This window comes from Lutra lutra, chromosome 16, assembly GCF_902655055.1.
Source record: "Lutra lutra chromosome 16, mLutLut1.2, whole genome shotgun sequence".
NCBI classification, from domain to species: domain Eukaryota; kingdom Metazoa; phylum Chordata; class Mammalia; order Carnivora; family Mustelidae; genus Lutra; species Lutra lutra.
The window spans coordinates 49,302,651-49,320,630 of NC_062293.1; the positions used below are offsets into that span (position 1 = coordinate 49,302,651).

The window sequence follows — 17,980 nt, forward strand, 5'->3', positions numbered from 1 at the left end:
CCCAACCAGGTGGAGGCTTAGGGAAACGCTCCCTTCCTATTCTATTGAGTGAGCAGATGATAAGCCTAGATCCTCCCCCTTCCCCTGTCCTCCAGCCCACAAGGGTCTTTCTCTCCCTAATAGAGGTCTTTGTCTCCTTTGAACTACAAGAAAACTAGGGGGAGCTCAAGGTCAAGGCCACACAGATGCAGAACTGAGTCTTAAGACTCCTGAGGATATCTCAAACACAGATGCTTTTGGGGGTCAGCTGGGTGATTTAAACGTGGGTATAGAACAATAGGTAGAATTTACATTCCTAGAAGGTATTTCAATTCCTCAAGAACTTAGCCTCCTTAAAGCTATTCAACTCCAAATTCTCACTTTGGTCTCCCCTCCAGTCAAGACACACCCAGCAGCCAGGATTTCACATTCAAGCCACCAAGTTTGAGACTTTTGTACCAACACCGTCTTTACTGGGGGGGTCTTTTGCCACAGTGGGCCCCTCCCTCCTGGCCCTCTTACCTGCATCCGGCTAAGAATGACAAGCAAGTTCTCAGCAGAAATCTTCTTGGGTGCTGGGTTTGCTGACAGTGATCCCTGATCAGTTCCAGGTTCTCTTCTGAGAAGCCCCAGGCCCTCCCCCCCACGAAAGCAGCCAGGGGAAAATCACTCTTCAGATCCCAGCTCACGTCACCTCCTCCAGGACATCTTCCCTGAATTCTTCAACAGGACCAGGTCATTCGTTACACTCCATGCCTGTGTTCCACAGCATGCTTTTCCCAGGAAACTTTTACATCGCACCCCAGACTCTTACCTGATGTCTGAACCACAGTGGGAATAGGTAAATAAACTCACCAGCTGTACAACCTCAGAAAAGTGACTTCATCTCTTCTGAGCCTCGATTTTCTTAACTGTAAAATGCGTTATAATGAGGGAGGATTCAGAGAAGGTATGGAATGTGTGGTTGAAAAATGGCTCACAAAGAAATACAGGTCTTAATCCCTGGAAACTGACTGTTCTTGTGCATGGCAAAAAAAAAAGGGGGGGTGGGGGGAGGTGTCCTTGCAGGTGTGATTAAATCAAGGGTCTTTTCTTTTTTAAAGATTTATTTATTTATTTATTTGATACACACAGAGAGAGATCACAAGTAGGCAGAGCAGCAGGCAAAGAGTGGGGGGGAAGCAGGCTCCCCGCTGAGCAGAGAGCCCAATGTGGGGGTCGATGTAGGGCTCCATGTGGGGCTGGATGTGGGGCTCAATCCCAGGACCCTGAGATCATGACCTGAGCCAAAGGCAGAGGTTTAACCCACTGAGCCACCCAGGCGCCCTAAATTAAGGGTCTTGAGATGGGAGATTATCCCGGGTTATCCACGTATCCCTAATGTCATCACAAAGGTCCTTATAAGAGGAGGCAGGAAGGTTAAGGGAGGAAGTAGGAGGTGGGACAACAGAAACTATTGTCTTCCTGCCTTTTCCAGCTTCTGGACGTCACCAGGCTGTCACCAGCCATGAAATGCAGGTGGCCTCCAGAAGCTAGAAAGGGCAGGGAACAGATTCTGCACCAGCGTCTCCAGAAGGAGTTAGCCCTGCTAACACCTTGCCTGGAGCGCCAAGGAACTGATTTCAGGCTCTTCTGACCTCTAGAACCATACAGAACACATGCATGTCGTTTCAAGCCACTACTGCGTGGTCATTTGCCGCACTTACATTTTTTACTGTCGGTGCTCAACAATGACACTCGTCGGTTGTGGGGCCCTGCGCAGGGAGGTAGCAGCCCACTGAGGTTCCTGGTGTCAGGCCTTCCCCTTGGCTCTCCCAGAGGCAGGTTAAGGCAGCAAGGGAGAACACTGGCCATGGTGGGGGCTGGGAAGCCGCTAGCTGGATGAAAGGGGCCATGCCCACTCAGCCAGTGTTTGACCTAAAACAGTAGCAGCATCCACTGCATGCCAGGGTTGGGGCTAAACACTTCACACACCTGACTTACTTCAGTCCTCTCAACAATCCCAGGAAGTCGAGACTGCTGTTATCCCCATTTTACAGATGAGGCAACAGAGACCCAGCAAGTCTTAGAAACCTGGTCTCATCCACTCAAGAACATGAGATTAGAACTAGCTTAAAACAGTGCTGCTGGGGCACCCGGGTGGCTCAGTCGGTTAAGCGTCTGCCTACCTCGCAGGTCATGATCTCAGGGTCCTAGGATCGAGCCCCACATCAGGCTCTCTGCTCAATAATGAGTCTGCTTCTCCCTCTGCCTCTGCGTTCCCTCTCCCTCTGTGATCGCTTTTGCTTTCTCTAAAATAAATAAAATCTTTTAAAACAAACAAACAAAAAAAACAGTGCTGCTCACCTTGTGTCTGCCTCTACCTTGCTTCTCCCATCTGCCATTCTCCATGGGAGACAGGTGGCTGAGCTCAGTGAAGGGCCCTGGCTGCAGGTCTGGGCTCTATCACTTTCACTTGAGAACCTGGACAGGTGATTTCACCCCTCTGTGTCTCAGTCTCCTCTGTGAGCCTGCCTCCCAGAGGAGCTGCCAGGATCAAGCAGGACAACCCATAGAAAGAAGGACAGTGTCTAGCACAGAGTAAGGGGAACTTACTTACTGCTGTCCCTCTTTTACCAATGACGAAGCTGAGGTTTGATAGGAGACCTTGGTAGTCTCAGGGCACCTGGGAGCTCTGATGGTCCCCCTTCCCCCCCCATAGGACCAACAGACCCCAGAGGCCAGGGTCCTGGGGAGGCGAGGAGGTTCCCAGAGCAGGTGCTGTAGGTTTCTGCCTGAGCCCTGGTGAGTCAAAGCCTTGGAGTAGCAGTTGTTTAGGGAGCCTCTAAGTTCATAGGCTTATTCACTCACTCATTTACTCAGTATTCCTTTGCGTAAATTCTGCCAATGGCTTCCTTCCCAGAGCACCAGAACTTTGCATCCAAATTCCTCACCAGGCCCTCTGTAGCCTTGAAGACAGAGGTCTTCCCTTATGGTTCTGCATTCAGTGCGCCGCCCGTTGGTCACCTGGCTCTTTACCCACCAAGCTCTCCCCTGTCTCAGGGCCTCTGCACTTCGCACTTTCTCTTCCCTCTGCTGGGAATGCTCTTCCCCAGACTCTACACAGAGCAGGCTTCCTTCCTGCTGTTCAGTTCTCTGCTCAGATTGGCCCCCTTCTCTCACTTCCAGCTTAATACCCCCTACCCGACACTTCACCTGCTAATTTGCTTCCTAGAACTCATAACTCCTTGAAATACCTTCTTCATGTATGTAAGCATTCGTTTGCTGTCCGTCCCCAACAGAATGTCAGCTCCATGACAGCAGAGACCCCTTGTCTCTGTTCATTCCCTAGCGTCCAGCAAGGTGCCGGGAACCCAGTATGTGGAGAGATTTCTGTCCGGCCTATTAAGTTCAGAAATTGAAAAAATGTTTCCCAATCCGAAAAGACGAGGTCACAGGGACAGCCGATGGTGGAGTGAAGGCGGGAGCCAGAGACTGGAAGCATCTGAGGGCAGGATGCCAGTCCAAATTCTCTGCCCGAGGTTCCAGTCCCCACCCGGCCCCCGGTCCCACCGCGTCCCCTGGCCCGGGATGGGGAGTGCGAGTCTGGGAGGGCTCCACCTGGATCCCACGCAAGGCGCAACCCCCCCACCCCCGCCCCCCCCCCGCCCCCCCGCCCCCCGCCGCGGGACTCGAGGGAGGCCGAGCGGGCGGGGGGAGATGTGGGGGGACGCGCAGTGGGGCGCGCGGACCGCCAGGGGGTGCTGTCGGGGCGCGCACGGCCCACCTGGCGCCCGGGGCCTCGAGCAAGCGCTGCCAGGCCGCCCGGGAACTTTTTTCCTCCCGCTCTCGCTCTCCTTCTCCCCCCGCGCGTCGCCCGCCCGCCCGCCCGTTTGCTCTTCCTGTGCAGAGGGGATCGCATTTCCCCGCGGCACCCGCGGACACCAGGCAGGCCCGGCCGGGTGCGCGGCCAGGGCCCGCTCCCCGCGCCGCCGGCTCCCCGCGCCCCCGGGCGCCGCCCCCGCCGCGGCTGGGCTCGGAGAGTCGAGTCGGAGAGCGAGGCTGCGGCGAGGGCGAGAGGCGAGCGGAGCAGGCCGCCCTGCCCGCCGCCCGAGCGCCGGCGCGAGGAGGGGGCGCCGCGGCCCACCCTCCTTCCTGCCTGGCCGCGGGCCGGCCGGGCCGCCGCGCCCTGACCCCCATGGCCGCCCGGGCCTGCGGGCCGCGAAGTCGCAGCGCCAGAGCCAGGGCCCCCGAGTGAGCGCGGGCGCCGAGGTGAGCACCGAGCGCTGGGGCGCGGGGGCCGCTGCCGGGGCAGGGACAGCGCGAGGCGTCGGGATCCGAGGCAGGGTGAGGAATGGAGGCGGGCTCGGGGGCCGAGCGCGCCGCCGGCCGGGATGTGGGGGTCCGCGAGGTCACGGCTTTGTGTGGTGTGGGGGTGCGCGAGGTCACCAGATGGCCGTCTGGGGGCGTTTCGCGGCGTGGGGGCGCGAGCGGCGAGGGTCCGTGTGCCCGGGGCTGTGCGTGCGCGGTGGCCCGGAGTGCCGCCGCGCGGGGCGTGGGGACGCGGGGGGCACTCGCCCGGCGCCTGGGCGGGAGGGGAGCTTTGTGAGTGCGCCGGGGGTGGGGGGCGGGGAGCCGACTTGTGCGAGGGGGACTCGGGGCCTGGCGTGCGGCGTGGGAGGCAGGGCGCCGGGGGCGGTGAGGGCCGGGCGTGGGGAGATGTGGCGCGCGGGGCTCTCCGCGGTGCCCCCCACGCGGGCCGCGGCGCCCGGGCCTGTGCACAGGCCCGCGTGCGACCCGGCAGAAAGCGGCCCCGGAGGCCCGGGGACCTCCGATGCGGCCAGGCCCCGGGCGCACGGGCCCTTCGGGGGTGACGTCACGGTCGGGGGCACCGGACACGCGAGCCCCGAGTCCCCGGACCGCGGCGAGCCGGCCAGCTCCCTGGCCCCCGCGCCTGGGAGACAGGGGGCCCAGGAGGAGGGCGCGGGGGCCGGGCGCCAGGCGGCGTTGCCGAGCGCGGCGGGGGCGAGGGGGTGTCAGGACGCGGGGGTGACATTTGGAGGCTCGGTCGCGCCGGGGGGCCTCGGAGGAGGGGCGGAGGGGAAGCGAAACATCAGCCAGGCCCGAGGCCACTGCGGCCCTAGCTTCCTGGGACGCCCGTTTTCCCAGCCAGCCCGTTGCCCTTCTTGGGGCTCTTAGTCCTCCTCAAATCCACGCCGGGGGCGGGAGTGCCGACCCGAGCCGTGCCTTCTTGGGAGCCCGCGATCCGGCGGCTGGGGGACGGGGGGGTGGGGAGCGCTGGGATTTCGGCTCGGAGCGGACAAAACCGAGTGTAACAATGCGCTATTGGGGGGCTGGGGGAGGGGAGGCAGCGCGCCTGCATGGCGGACCCGGGCCCTGAGCTTCCCCGCTCGCAGCACTCCCTCCCGCAGCGCCTTTCCCATGCTTTCAGCAGGCTCTGATTCAAGGACCCACGCGGGACCCGCACGGCTCCCTCCCACCCAAAGTGCCGCCCCCCACCCCCCTCCCGCTTCATTTCTCTTCCAACGCAGCGGTGTGTGGAGGATTCAAGGGCATTACATCTGGTTGCAATCCGGTTTCAGGCCGCTGCCGGGCTGTTAAAACCTCGCGCTGACGTCAGAGCAGGGGAATTACTTCTTTTTATTTTATCTTTTTTTAGTTGTCTGCTGCCTTGGGAGGGGAGGCGGGGGTGGGTTAGGCGAGCTCCAAAGTGGAGGCGCCAGCGCCGTGGGAGCCCCAGGCTGGGGGCTCTGCTTCTCTTCCTCCACTCTGTCCTCCATACAGACCTTGCTCTGCCTAGGTCAGGCTCACCCAGGGTGGGGGCAGCCCTCGCTGTCGACTCCGTGGAGGCCCCTCCCGACTGACCACACAGCTGTGTTTCCAGAGGCTTCCTTGGGATGTTTCTGGGGATCTGGAAGCTGGAAAGGAATCTTGTTCCCCCCCCCCCCCCTTGACAGCAGAGGGGGTATATGGGACCCCAGGAGCATCCCTAGGAGCTTTGGGTGACCCACAGGAGTGAGCACAGATCTTCTGGCCTGGGAGAGGCTCCATCCCAGTTCTCAAGGCAGAAAGCCTTGGAAGGAAGCAGAGGTATCCAGACGGCCCAGGCCACAGAAGCCAACTCTAGAGTGGGCTAAATGGGACATTTTCCAAGAGCCAGGGACCCCTCTGGCTTCTTCCTAAATGGAGGAAACTCACCCACTGGGCAAAACCATCTCTCTTCCACTGGACCAAGAGTCCCTTGCAGGTGCCCTCCCCCAACATTTTCCTTTTAGACCCCAAGGCTAGAACGGTGGCTTTCAAACTCTGCCAGAAATCTGATTCAAGGATACATTATAAAATGTATAAGGAAATACATTTTAGATCACAATTCTCTTCACCACCACTATATAAAACTGAAACAAAAGTTTAGTGAAATAACTCTTTCCTCTCCTTTGTCCGCTGAGCGGATACTTTCTGTTCTAGCCTATTTGAATTTTTTTTTTTTTAAGTGCTGGTTGCAGCCCACTGAATTGATTTCATAATCCACTAATGGGTCATACCCAGAGTTTGAAAAAACAGCCCTACAAAATGAATATGGCTTCTATTCATTCCACAACATTACTTGAGGCTCCGACAAGTTCTCTCTTTTTTAATCATTCGAGTAATACTTGGATTCATTCTTATTGTGAAAAACGCAAATAACCCAGAAGTATAGAGAGTGAAAGTGTCCTCCGCACCCCTCTCACAAGTAGCCCCAGTTAAGAGTTTGAATGTGTCCTCCTAGACAGTTCTGCTGCTCACTTGCATGAATACGTATGTATCCTATATGCCGAAAGTTGGTTTTCTTTTACCCCAGATGAGAATACATCTCGGGCTCTTTAAATTCCTGGCTCCTTTCCATTGTCTTGGGGAGGGTGTAAGGTGAGATGCCCCATGGCAAGGCTCGGGGTTGACTCCTGGCTCTGCCACATATCAAATGAGTTACCTCTCTGCGTCTGCATCTTCGACTCCTGTCTGCCCAGTGGGGATGATGAGGGTATTGGCCCCATAGGACTCTAGTGAAGGCGGAATGAGTTATTCCACGTAAGCACACAAAGCTTAGAACAGTACTTGTCCCGCCAAATGCTGGTTGGCACTATCACCATTATCAGTGCTCGTTTATTTCCGCCACAGTCCATGCATGCATCGTGTTGCTTTTACTTAATTTATTTGGGAGAGTGCGTGTAAGCAGGGGAAGGGGGAGAGAGAGAGGGAGAAAGAATCTTCAGAGACAGATTCACCGTGGAGCGCAGAGCCCAATGCGGGGCTCTATCCCACAACCCTGAGATCATGACCTGAGCTGAAATCAAGAGTCGGTCGCTCAACCAACTGAGCCACCCAGGCGCCCCATCTTGTTGCTTTTAATGGCCACCTGTGGCTGTGAGGTGGATGCCTGCCCCCCACTTTCAAATGTGTGGCTCCACAGGGAGGGACGGGGGGAGCAGTGGACACTGGGCAGGGTTTCTGTGGGAGAGGTATCTGGGCTCACTGGCCCCAAGGGAACAGGTATTTTCCAAGGACCCACCATTTCTGACCTCCCGTGCTTCGTGCACCTGCCTCCAGGAAGGTCACAGCCCAGTGGGTGACTGAGACCCAGAAAATACCCAGGGGAACCCACATTGTCAGGAGAGTTGAGCCAGGTTTCGGGGGGGGGGCCCAGAAAACAGGTCTCCCTGTGAAGGGCCCACGTAGGTGTTACGGGGATGATAAGGGCCAGAGTGTAGGGCAGCGTCTTTGGGAAGACTTGTCCACACGGGGATACCGTGTAGAATTCCCTTTCGAGACGGGCCCAACAGATCGCTTGAGCTTCAGGATTCCGTCTCAACCGAAGTTAGGAGCTTTAAGGGAGGCAGGGGCTTCGTGGAAGAGGGGGCTTGGAGAACAGGTGCTTCGGCACGGGTAAGTGAGAACAACAGGCGGGATCCTGGTGGAGGGAGCACACCAGCAAGTGTTCCGAGGCTGGAATGGACGTGGCGCGTGTCCCGTGGCCAAGCGGGGAGGAGCCAGCTTGGAGAGAATGATGACGGGAGAGGCCGGGCTGTTGCTGGGGCCTCCGGGCCTCCCTGCCTCCATCCCGCCCCCTCCCAGCGTGGGCCACACTCCCAGAGTGATATTTCTCAACCGCAGCAGATACTTCCAGGGGTCCTGCTGCCCTCTGAGTGCAGGTCCAGCCCGTGGTCCTTCCCCCGTGCCAGGGGCCCCTTCTGTTGTTCTCCGCCTGCTCTGCCCCACTCAACCCCCTTCCTTCCCCTCCAGCCACAGCACAGCCTTCTTCCCCGAATTCGGCTGTGTGCATCCTTGCCTCTGCACATGTGCCTGGGCTGCGGCTTCCACCTAGATGCCCTTCACCTTCCTCCCTGCCTCCCAAGACCAAAACAGACGCGTCCTGTCTCCTCCTCCTCTGACCTGTGAGGCAGACTGAGTCATCTCCCTTTGTCTATACCCGCAGCCTAGCGTTTATCCTGGCATTATCGGGAATTCTGTCAGTGTCTGTCCTCCCCACAGGGCTGGAGCATCCAGGCCCGAGAACACACCTCCCTCCTCTCCTGGCCCCAGTGCCAAGGGCGAGGCCTGGAACACGGGAGACACTTGGAAATGCTTCCTGGCAGGAAGGGCTAGGTGCAGTGGGCCGAGTGAGAGTCCCGGCACTGTTTCTGTGCGCCCTGAGATCCTGGGCAGGCGCCTGCTGGCACTTTGCAGATTCTCAGGGCCCTGGTCAGAGGATTCTGTTCTGCCAGACTTCTGAGAGAAGAGTGAGGCCAGAGAGGGGCCCAGCACCCCCAGGCTGCTCCCTGAGGGGGCCCAAGGAGAAACTGGCTCGGCCTGTTTCCCCGGGGATTGAGGAGACTGTGAGGCAGAGCTGTGCCCTGTGCCTGGGTAGGTCACTGGGGATCTGAGACTGGAATTTGACACGGGCGGGGGGGGGGGGGGGTGGCGGGGGACAGCGAGGGTGAGTGCCAGGGGCTGAAGGCAAAGACTGGGGCTCTGCTGGCGAGGAGAGGTTTTGTTCTGCTGGTTCTTGAACCCTAGCAAACTGTGCTCCTGTGGTGGTAGAACAGAGGGAGGGAGGGAAGGAGGGAAAGAGGGGAAGGGAGGTGAGGCAGGAAAAGAGAAGGTGGGGGGAGAGAGAAGCAGGGAGGGAGGAGGGAAGGAGATGCTCTTATTGCTAAATAGTATGCGGAGACTCAGAAAAGGAAATACCCAGGAGTACTAGGGCTCTGACGCTGAACGTTCCTTCCTTCCCTCAGCAGACACCCCCTCGGGTTTTTGCCCTCAGCCTCGTGCTCACCCTGTGACCCAGAGACCAGCTAGCATGTGGTCTGACCTTCCAGGCCCTCCAAGTCCAAGGGCCAGGGGGGCAGTGGACATCCACTTGCTCTACAAAGTGATCGGCCTCAAGGGACCAGGCATCCCGGACACCGTGGAGGGCCAGGAGCAAGTCCTGGGAGGGGAAACAGAGTCAGCAGGCCAGAGAGTGGGCACTGGGGGCCACCCATTAGGAATTGTGGGGACATCTCCCCTCCGCCCTTAGGCCTCGGTCTCAGCTGTAAATTGGGGGAGTCACCATCTTGGGGCTTAGAAAGTAGAGGACTGAGTAGAGTGAGCTGAACAAACAGGGACAGGCCCCAGGCTGGGGGGTCTTAAGGAGGGACCTGCAGACTGGAGCGGACCATGCCTGTTTCCTTGAGTCCCCCCTTGGAGACTGTGCACCGGGCCACACGGTGGGGGAGCAGAAGCACAGGTGGGTCGGGATTTGGGGAGAGGTTGAGTTCCCGCCGCTGCTCCAGGTCGGTCACCTCCCTCTCGTGCCAGCGGTGGGAGCGCTGATTTCTGCAGGCATAAGTGTGAGGCCAGTGTCGGGCTGTTTTAGGATCTGGGAATGAGGAGTTCCGCACTTGGGGTTAGGCCAGCCTGGGCATAGTCTGGCTACAGACTGCCCTCCCTGAGGCCCCGTACCCCCACCTGTCCAGTAGGCATCATCCGCGGCCCCTCCGGATCGCATGCAGCAGACGGGGCCCTTCCTCTTCCTGTTCCCAGACTTAGCACATGGAAAAGATGGCAGCTTTGTGTCTCTAAACCTTCCCGGCCGGCACACGGGCCAAAACCAAGTTTCTTTTCTGGCCCGGTTGAGGAGATGGGTTGAGCGGGTCTTTGTTACACAGCGGGGCAGGTGAGAAGGAGAGTTTCCTGGAGAGAGCTTCTGTTTCCAAAGTGGCTCTGTCCCAGTGTCGTGGGTGGGCCCGGAGAAAGCCTCCAGCAGCTGGGGACTTCGGCGGCTCTGTGCCCGGGGAACCACGCGCTCACCCGTTTGCTCACTCATTCCTGAATCACATATGGAGGCCCCGTGGCTCCCCCAGGGTGCTGGGAATACAGCCACGGCATCTCTGCTTCGGCCTCGTGGCGAAGCATGACGATCTGGAGCTTAGCCGCCCGGGTTCAGATCCCAGCTCTGCCCCCTGCTAACCTAGACGAGGTCCTGATTTCCTTGGCTCAGTTGCCTCACCTGTAAGATGGAGAAAGTGACAGCACCTTGCTCATAGGACAGTTGGGAGAGTTCATGAGTTAATGCTCGTAAAAGACTTACAGCAGCGCCTGGTACATAGAAGGTGCTAGAGAATGGTTCCTCCTAACTGTTTTTGCTTCGCGCCCTGAAGAATGGCACAGAAGGGCTCTGTGCTGGCGGAAGTGTGTCCCAGCCAGGGCTTTCCTGGGAGGGATGACAAGGGAAGGGAAGGGAGTGGCGGGCGGCCTTCCCAACCCCTCTGAGACAGGCCAACTTCTTGAATCAGCACTTGCCACCTCCGGGCCTTGTTGGACCCTTCCCTGGTGACCCGGAGCTCTTTCTGTCAGGGGAGCTCAGCAGTGAGGCCTCACGGTAGGGAGGCCCTGCTAGGGCCTTCTTCACTGGGAAAGGCCGGCTGCAGACTAGGAAAGAGTTCAGGATCACGTGTGGAAGCTCAGCGTTCACTGACCAAGGCGTCCCCAGGCACCACAGGCCGCCAGACCACGTCTGGGTGTCCTCTAGCAGCTCCCTCCAGCCATCTGAGCCTCGATTTCCTCCCTGATCAAGAAACGAAAATCACAGCACCCCCTTCGTAGTTTTGTTTTTAAGAGGAGTTTTAAAACAGATTGTGCCTCTAGAGCACTGAGCTGAACTTGGTAACTCGCAGAGTGGTGAATCAGTGTCCCCTGTTTGTAATAATAAAAAGTCTCAGAAAATGTAAATTGAAAACCACCTGACAGAATCTTCTTGGGGGGGGCGCGGTTCCACAAGCCCCTCAGGACAAAGAATTGTGACAGTGACTGGAGAGACACGGATGCCCAGAGAAGTTTAGCTGGCTTAGCAAAGTCACACAATAATCCAGCGCCCTGGCAAAGGGGAAGCCAGAACGAGGCCTCCGTCTGGTGCTCTTGACGCTTTGAGACTTACTCGTCCAGCAATAGTTATGGGCAGTCAGCACTGATACACAGCTGAGGTCATGTGGGCCTGTTTTCTGGAAGCTTCTGGTCTGATAGGGCAAATTAAATCTGTACAAGATGATGATAATAAGAGGTAAAGAGAGAAAATAAAACTCACCTGTTCTCTCCGGGGGAGGGAGGAGGGGTCCTGCATTCATTCCTTTTGGGAGGGCACTGTGCCAGGCTTTAGGGTAGTGCTGCTTCATTGGGGGCGAGTCTGACCCTCCGGAGTCATGCGGGCCATGGGCAGAAAAATTTCGGCTGTCTCAACTGGAGAGGTGCTGGCCTCCAGTGTGCAGAAGCTCGGACGTGATGAACATCCTGGGGTGCATGGAATAGGCCCCACAACACATCATCTGGCCCAAGATGTCAGTGGCGCCAAAGGAGGTTGACCCCCTGCCCCGGAGAGTCGGTACTGGCCAAGCAGATGCCACCCCTGTGCTTTGGAAGCTTCTGCCTTGGGAGATGGGCAGCCGTTAAAGACGTGATTGCATAGATGTGGGGTTAATCGTTGTCCTGTTGCAAGCTAAGAAGGTAAAGTGCAGGAAGGAGAGACCTTGGGGGAGGGCACAGCCCAGGCAGTAGCTCAGAGGCAGAAGACCAGGGTGTGTGGAGGGAAGGGCAGATGCTTGGTGTGTGTCTGGCAAGACAGCAGAAAATGATCCAACTTTGGTGCCTCCAGAGGCAGGGAGAAGATAAAGGCCCACAGGAGCCCTCACCAGCCGAGTTTCAGGGAACCATAGCTCCCAGCGTGCGGGACCCTGGGGGACTGAGGGGACCTGCCCAGGCCTAGTAAGGGGCGTGGAGTATTATCCTTCCCTGGGGCCCCAGCCTCCATCCTTTCTCTCCTTTGCATCCCTCTGATAGGTGGGAAAGAGAAGCAGGAAAAAGGAAAGAGAGAGAAGAGGAAGAACATATTTTCATTTCAAACACAGTAGGGGTGGGGGAGGTAGGAATGAATCTGGTTTAGGATACCTTTGAGACAAGCACAGAAAATCCCCACCGTGGCCCAAAATAGCACTAAAAACAGACGTTTTGGCAAATCAGACTTAATTGAGTGGTTCTCTTTTCTTGAGTCCAGCAGGATGTGGATGGGAGCTGGCTTTGTTCCCTTAGGGTGACATTGTCTCCTGGGACCCTCGCCCTGGCTAATTAAGCAGAGAGGCCCGGTCTCCTGGGCAGGACAGGAGCCTGGGAGCTCAATCTGGAAGCCCTTGGCCTTAGCCTGAGTGTTCCAGAGGGCCAGAGATGATGACTGGGGGGACGACCGGCAGCAGGGCCAGATGGGTGAGAGCAGCAGTGGGAGACGTCTGGTTCCTCTAAGAAATGGACGCCTGTCTCTCTGGCTGCTGAAAGGAATCACAGAGAAAAGCCATCCTTTAACAAGTGCCTGCTATTTTCGTGGGCATTGGGTGGTCCGTCCTCTCTAAGCCTTATCAACTGCCTATACAGATTGTCAAGGAAGCTGAAGCCCAGAGAGGCTAAGTGACCTGCTGGACATCACACAGCAACCAAGTGGCAGTGCTGAGACGACACAGCATCCGCTAGCTCTGCCCGCTCCTTGCTCCCCTTCTCATGGTGGTCATTCATCGAGTCGGCTGAGAATCACTGCTGTGAAATGATACTGCAGCCCTGGTAGGAAGTTTTTCGGGCTTAGAGTCAGGCAGACATGAGCTTGAATCCTGTCAGGGGCAGTTTGTCTCTGTGGCTTTCTCTCATGGAGCCTCCTGCCATATGTGTGCATAATCATGCCTTTATCCTGAGTTGCCGTAAGGGTTAAACTCTGCATGGAGGGGACAGGAAGGGGAAGAGGGGAGGCCCAGGGAGGTTAGGACCTGCCCTGGGCCACCCAGTGCGGCAGGGTACAATAAAAGAGCCCCGGGTAGAGGGAACCGGGAGAGATTGTTAGATCTGGTGCAGTATCAGTATTGGGTTTCTTTATTTGAACGGGGAGAGAGGGCAGCCCCCACTCTGCAGGTAGAGAAGGTGGTGTGGAATGCGGGTGTTTATTTTTCTTTGCCTGTGAAAGCCCTGTTTCAGCTCAGGCTGATGAAGCTTCCCAGGACACTGCGGAGGGTGCCGAAGGCTGTACACTGTGGGGTGCCCACCATGCAGAGAGGGATCTGCTCAGGTGCCTGCCCAGGGTCGGCACTGAGAGGGCACCTACCACGTAGGGCTCCCAGTGCAGCCTATAAGCCCTCATCCCAGAGCCTGGGATACCCAGGAACCCCCAGAGAGAGTGAGGGGTGGAGGAGGGCCGTAAAAGCAGGGTGTCCCTCTGCCTTCTCCAATTCAGCCCTCCTGGCCCCATTCATCTCCTTATCTCCTGGCAGCCCGGGGGCTGCTGGGATGTCAGGGGCTGCCTTCCTGACTGACGAACAAAACAAGCCTTGCTCACAAAAGGAGAGGGGAGGTTGGCTGGGCCTCTTGGGCTCCCCTCCCCCTGCCCCAGCCCCTGGCTGCAGGCATCTTTCCTGTTCCACCAGCTGACACCCTACATTCTGAGAGGCAGCCAGGGGGCTGCAAAACTGTTGTGGGCTGGGCTGCCCCAGCTGGGTGCCCTGGCACTAGGGAGGTGGATTCGAGGTACGTTGGGGTGGCTGTGAGGCAGGGCATGCTGGAATGGCTGCCTCCTCCTTCCCTTCAGCTGGCTGGGAGGGCAGCTTGGAGAGGAAGCCAGGCCGGCAGGTAGCAGAGAAAGACATCGGATCCAGGGGGAGCAGCAGAGAAAGCAAACAAACAGGGCTTTGTGTGGCTGCAGATTGGCGTCTCAGAAGGGAAGCCGGGCCTGTGGTAGTGGGAAGGAGGAGGGACTGGGAGGCCAGGCCATTGCTCTGGGCCAGAGATAGGCGGCTGGACCAGCCCAGGCTAGGCGGCCAGGGAGCAGGGAGTGCCACTGTGTGTGGACAGGCATCCAGAGTCACAGCCTGGCTGAGTCCCAGCTCTGCCACTTCACTCCTTAACAGATCTAGGCTTGTTTGCCCACAAAACCTGGGCAGAGTCACTCACACGCAGGACTTGGGAAGATAAGTCATCTGTCCCGACTTTTGGCCTGGCCCAGTCAGTGTGAGTGCCCATCCTACTCGTGTCCCCATTGTTGCTGGGAGAACACAGGGTAAGGGGATCAGGGTCTCCCGGGGTAGTTGTCCCCTTAGCTGGGTCTCCAGGGAGGGCAGGGATGGCTGCTCAGAGCCATGGGCGCTCTGAGGACCTTGATGGCAGCTGTACCGAGGGGAAACAGGTTCTCGCTGTCCCATAACAGACGCCTGGGGTGTAGGTGGGTAGAGGCTGGCATCCCAGGCCTCTAGGCCTGGGGAACGAAACGCTGCCCTGCCCGCTTCCCGAGGGTGGAGGCGCAGCAGGCTGGGGGGAGGGACAGAGCCCGGAAGACAGGCTGAGGGGGCGTTTGGTGGGGGTGGCGCGGGGGGTGGGGAGCGGGGGACGGGTGTCAAATTCAGGATCCTAGCGCGGGTAGTCCCTGCTCCGCCTGCCTCTGGGGCCAGGGCGGGCCTCGGGCCTCGGGGGAAAGGCTTAGGTAGGAGCTGTCAGGCCAGACACACTGGCAGCTCGATTATCGCCTCCGGGGCCATTTCCTCTCCTCTCCTCAACCTCGAGAGGGGGCGGCGAGAGGGCAAACGCCCGCGCTTCCTGCCCTCCCCACCGCACCCCTCCCGCGGCGCCCACCATCTTGGCCGCGCCGGGGCCTCCTCCGCGGCGTCCGGCCTGACAAGCCCCGGCCGGCGGGCGGGCAACGCCGGGAGGGGTCGGGAGCCTCTCGGCTCGGAGGCCGCGCGGGGGGCGGGGCGGGGCGGGGCGGGGCGGCCGGCTCCCGTCGCCATGGTAGCGCCCCGTCCCGGCGTGCTCCGCGGGGTCGCTGGGCGGGGCTGCAGAGGCCCCGCCCCCTCGCCGAGCCCGTGTCTTTCCGGGAACCCGGAGCTGTGGGCAGTGACGTCCAATCGAGCTTCGCTCTGCGACCGGATCATGTGCGACTCAACCTCGGGACGGGCTCTGTGAGCAGAGCCCCGCAACCCCACATCAGGGGCAGCAGGAAGCGCCTCCTGGGGCCCAGGCTTCTGGAGAGCCTGCGGCCCCCACTCCCTGAGCAGGGATGTCGTTGAAAGTAGGGCCTGGCCTCCAGGCCACGCTGTCCGGCGCAGCTGGCTCGGGCCCTCCAACTCTGTCCTTCGCTGGTGCTGCCCATGGGCCAGCCGGGCCTACCTCCCCACTAAGGGCAAGAGAGAGGAGGGGCCAGGAAGGCACCCCTCCACACACCACGTCGTCCAAGCCTGGATGCGCCACCCAGACGGCCTCCCTCCAGCCCAGGAGCATGGGCCTACCCTAGTTGGCAGCCACTGGGGCTGTCTGGCCAGGAGACACATTCCTCCCTCCCGAGCCTGGGCACCCCGCCTGCCCTGAGGGCAGCCCCTTCCGGAGCTTTGCTGCCAACCCAGCCCTTCTTCCACTCCTCCTTTCTTCTAGCGCCTTAAGTCTCTGACCTGGTCACTCCAAGGCCGCCTTCTGACCCCCAGTCTTTTAAGAGGCACCGACTCATCAGACCCTCTGTCCCCCACCCCCACCCCACACACCTGGATTGGACAGGCAGCAAAATTGAATGCCAGCCTTTAGGTCTTGGAAGAGAGGCTGTGTGCCTGTTGAGCAACTGCCCCTTGGCCTTTCTCAAGCCTCAAGAGATGCACACTCGAATGGGGATAGTGAGGAGGGGCTTTCAGATGCAGCAGGAGGCACTCAGGCTTGATATCAGAAAGAACTTCCCCATCCTAAGCATTTTGTTTTTAATGAAATTATCATGTTACTATGTTGAATTTAGAAAGATCTAAATATACGGTTAAATAAGTAAAAATCCTGTGTTTCTACCCCTACCCCTACATAACCACTGTCAACATACTTTTTTCTAGACAGATGATAAAGAATTTATGATAAGGAAATGTAAAATATGGGATCATTCTATATATTTGGTTTTGTAAGGCACTTGGTGGGGTTTTTTTCTCACTATAAAAGGAGGACAGGCTTATTATAGACTTTTGGAAAATATGACAAGTTAAAAGAAAAACAATTCACCCATACTCCCAGTCTCCAAAGGCAGCCACATCTGACTTCACCCCCTGTTCACAGGGTTTTTTTGTTGTTGTTTAAGCATGCCATCATTCCTCCTGTGTGTACCATTTGATATCCTGCTTTTCCCACTTAATGTTGTGTAACACTCTCCTTTCTCCCCACATCTGTGGGAGTCTTGAGAGAACCGGAACCACATTCTTGTGAGATATTCAGAAAACACCCAGACTGGATGATCCCTTCCTGACTTTGTTCAGCCTCTCTCCACGGGCAGACAGACCCTCAGAGGAGCCCTTCGTCATTGCCACTTACCTCTGATAAAAGCAGCCGGAGCCAGGGGGTCCTGCTAGCTGGGGGCAGAGGAGGCCACCTAGCCTGCTCAGGGACACTGAAGACTCCTGCCCCCGCTGAGATGCAGGTCCCAGCAGCAAGGGACTTTAATTGGCCCCAGCTGCCTGAGGCTGTGGTGAAGGCTCCGACCTCAGCCTCATTCCAGCCTCCTTTTCCTGAGCTGTGCTCAGACCCAAAGACCCTTTGTTGGTCCTGGGATGCACCTTCTGTTCCCACGGTCAGTCCTAGGAGCCATTTTTGCTGCCCTAGGCTCCTCCGCCTCTCCCTGGGGGCATGCAGGCCTGGCGTCAGGCACAACCTCCCTCGGTCCAGCTGCCCCTCAGGCCCGGCTACAAGCTGTCCTTGCCCCACTCACCCCCCTGCCAGGCCTCCTCTTCTTCCCCATTCCCGAACAGTTCAGTTCTAACACATCCAAGTCCTGTGTGAAACAGGCCTTGGAAAATCACAGTTGCCAGGGATGGATCGGCATTTAAAAGGCATCCAAGGCTTGGGGGAAAAAAGCTGAAAAGACAAGAGAATGCAGGGCCCTGTCTCCGAGCAGCAGCTGGATTTAGTGGATGGAAAACCACAGAAGGCCCCTTTCCCTGGGAATAACACCCCTGGCAGAAGGGCAGCGGGTGGGGCACCAGACACCATGCCCCTGTGGCCGCCACCTGCCACCACCACGTGCTCTCCAAAATGAAAAGATGTGGGAGGGCTATTGTGAGCCTCCAGCCAATGGCCCTGTAAATTATATTCTCTTAACTGGTTTATTCATTTATAAAATATTTAAGACCCGTCTCGCTTTACCTGCAGCAAGGAGGCAGCCAGGTTGGGGCCGAGATTGATGCTCCGAACATGATTTATTTATCTGGATTTTCTCTTCTGGGCTGGGCGCCGCCTACTGTATGGAATTTAACCAAGTGGCGAGATGGGTGTGTATCTGTGTGTTTGTGGGCTTGGGGGCCTGTGTGGGCAGCATGTGGCTGTGTCCATTGACCGGCACGGGGGTGGGGGAGGTTTCTGTACATGGAGGGGGTGATGGTTCTTCCGTGGCTGGTACATCCAGGCACATGTGTGAGTCTGTCTGTACTGGACTGCTGAGTATGTGCCTGCG

The 17,980-nt window shown here is 58.1% G+C and overlaps 1 protein-coding gene across 1 annotated transcript in view; it reads left to right on the forward strand.

Moving 5' to 3' along the window:
- Positions 1 to 3,788: 3,788 nt before the first annotated feature.
- RAI1 (retinoic acid induced 1) overlaps positions 3,789 to 17,980 on the forward strand; it is a 118,699-nt gene continuing 104,507 nt past the window's right edge. The window contains exon 1 of the mRNA XM_047707859.1: positions 3,789 to 4,230. The gene's annotated coding sequence lies outside the window, so the exon portion shown is untranslated. The remainder of the gene's footprint in view (positions 4,231 to 17,980) is intronic.